The 2916-nt window shown below is 50.2% G+C and overlaps 1 protein-coding gene across 1 annotated transcript in view; it reads left to right on the forward strand.

The window, feature by feature from the left end:
* Positions 1-2916, forward strand: part of WNT6 (Wnt family member 6) — a 20180-nt gene that overhangs the window by 3380 nt on the left and 13884 nt on the right. Inside the window, exon 2 of the mRNA XM_021712799.1 lies at positions 2150-2245. The gene's annotated coding sequence lies outside the window, so the exon portion shown is untranslated. The remainder of the gene's footprint in view (positions 1-2149; positions 2246-2916) is intronic.

A 2916-nucleotide genomic window follows, 5' to 3' on the forward strand; every position in this document is an offset into this window, starting at 1 on the left:
CCGGGCCCAGCCGCCTCAGCAGCCGTCAGGCAACATTTTTCTGCCCCTTCTCCACCACCCACCTCCCCCACCCCTGGTGCAACCCCCACCCACAGCCCCAGGGCTTGGGGCTCCCTCTGCTGGCTTCTGGAGATGGGGTCAGTCTGGGGACCTTGGGGGTAGGGAAATAGAGGGAGACGTTCCAAGAGACCCCTCAGAGAAGGCCAAGCATCCAAATGGTCGGTGATCTCTTTGGTCTCAGTAATCTACCCAGCAGTGCCTGCTGGATAGAGCAGGGGTCCTAGAGGGTGCGGTTGGTCCATGAGAAGGGGAGGGTGGTGGAGGAGGAGACACGAGGATCCAGGCTGAGAAGTCAAAGCAGAGAGTTGGACCCAAGGGTGTTGTCAGGACTCCAGAAGTGTTGCCTGCACCCTACTGTTTGTCCTGCACTATACAGGCCCAAGAGATGATAAGGGTGTGAGTGGGAAGACAGAAAACAGTTGAAGGAAGCCTACTCTGTGGACAGGTGGTATATGTAACCTGGGAAATAGGCAGGAATTGTAATTTTCATTTTTCAGTTAGAGAAACTTGAGGCTTAGGAAGTTAAGTCTCATCATCCATCCAACAAATACTGTCACTTCATATGCTAGGGACTCACCCAACATCACAGAATGAGCAGGAGGCAGAGCCCAATCCAAGTCCAAATCCAGTGATCCCCAAAGCCCTGAGTGTACTCCTCTAATGACATCATGCTCACTATTGAGATTATTGTCTTTGATGAGTTTTCTGCTTAATTGGAGAGATAAGACATACAAACACAAAAAATTAATTATGCCACTAGCAGGATAACAAGCAGCCTCCAAATGAGTGACAACTGGTGATGCATGGGGGAAGGTCAGTGAGGGCTGGGGCTCAGGGAGGCTCCTTAGGGCAAGTGGGATCTGAGGTGAACTTTGAGACATGCTGGCTAGGATTTTCAGGACTTAGGGGTGCAGAGGTGGTGGTTCTGCATCCAGAAGTTTAGTGGTGTGGTCTGGGATAGATTCAAAGTCAGCCAACTGTTGCTAGGAGTAAGAGGCTGTGTGGAGGATAGTCTGGGAAGCCATCTGAGGTCCTGGGCTACCTCCTGTGCTCACTTCCCTCCAGTCCTGTTTGGTGTTTTAAATCTTCATCTACTCAGTCTAGGTAACATAGGGAGAAATTATCTCTATGAAAAATAAAAAAATTAGCAGGATGTGGTGGCACACGCCACCACAGGCTGAGGTGGAAAGATTGCCTGAGCCCAGGAGGTCAAGGCTACTGTGAGTCAGGATTGTACCACTGCACTCCAGCCTGGGCAACAGAGTGAGACTCCGATTCAAAATACTAATAATAATAACAATGATTCACCTACTTTTTCTGGCGATGAGGATCTCCACCAGTGGCCTAGGACTGTTAACTATCCTTCTCATATTGCTCATCTGCATAATGAGGGTGAGGTGGTTGGGGCTGGACTGGATGATCTCTGGCATTCTCTTTGGCCCTCTGAATATAGAGATGGTTAGGCCAGAACCCTGGAGCCTCCAGGGCTTAGGTCTACAGATGTTGCCAGTAGGAACTGGCAGTCTCTGTTGCCATCTCACTGGGCTATTGCTCCTACCTGCCATGGTTCTTGGAAAGGAGATTTCTGTGCAGGCCAAGGCAACATTAGCCTTGTCTCTTCTTATCTGGATACTGATGTCTTTTTTTTTTTTTTGAGTTGGAGTCTTGATCTGTTACCCAGGCTGAAGTGTAGCAGCAGGATCATGGCTCACCATAGCCTCAACCTCCTGGGCTCAAATGATTATTTTGCCTCAGCCTCCAGAGTAACTGGGACTATAGGTACACATCATCAAACTTGGCTAATATTTTATTATTATAATTTTTAGAGGTCTTGCTATGTTTGATTTTTTTGTTGCCCAGTTTGGTCTTGAACTCCTGGGCTCAGGCAATCCTCCTGCCTAGGCCTCCTAAAGTGCTAGGATTACAGATGTGAGCCACTGTACCCAGCCTGCGTACTGATTTCTCTTAGGGCTTGCACCATTCTTTTCTATGCCCAGGAATGGCTGTTTGACTAGGATCCCAGACTAGGATTGAATATTTCCTACTGCCACTTCACTTCAGACTCCCAAACAAGCAAATTACCCTAAAGGGGCACATCTTCTCTGGGCTGATCCCAGGCCAGCATTGAGCCGGAGGCCCAAAAGCAGAATTCATTCCCTAAGAAAGCAGACAGGAAGGAAGGAAGGTAAGGGGGAGAGGGAAGATGGGGAGATATTTCTTGATGTAGAGTCAAATATTAAAGTTAGAGGGGGTATGTGAACCTCTCATGCTAACGCCTCATTTTCTTGAAGTCCACAAAGGGAACTGACTTGCTCAGAGTGGCTCAGCCCACACAGAGCTGATAGAAAGCAGGCTTGGAAGCAAGGCTTGGTGTTCTTCCCAGTGCCCCCTGCCACACCCCTGTGGCGTTCCATTTCCTATGTATTTAAGATGAGAGCAAGGACAGGCGGGCAGGGAACAAGCTAGTCCCTTGGGATTCTAACTGCTACTACTGCCCATCCCTCCTCCTGACCAGCTTGTAAACAAAGCTAGTTCCCAGGCAGCCAGCCAGCCTGGGAGGCCAGACCCAGCCCAGAAACTGACTCAGGGGCAGCCCCTCAACCCTGCAAAGGGCCAGCCCCACCTCCCGAAGGGCCCTGCTCTTTACACTCCTCATGGCTCTTCTATCTCCAACCCCTGGGAAGCAGACAAGATCAGGAGGCTTTTGCCTTTCTCCCTTACTTGTCCTCACTCCCTCCTGCTCTCCTAGGGGAGGAGGCAGAGAGGAAAGGGATGGGGCAGAGTAACCTTGGGAAGATAAGGCCAGTCAACCTTGGGAAAGTAGGGAGTTAGGAGAGGGCAGGGTTGGGGGGGCGC

Source organism: Carlito syrichta, unplaced genomic scaffold, assembly GCF_000164805.1.
Source record: "Carlito syrichta isolate Samal-C Ts95f unplaced genomic scaffold, Tarsius_syrichta-2.0.1 Scaffold303646, whole genome shotgun sequence".
Lineage (NCBI taxonomy): Eukaryota > Metazoa > Chordata > Mammalia > Primates > Tarsiidae > Carlito > Carlito syrichta.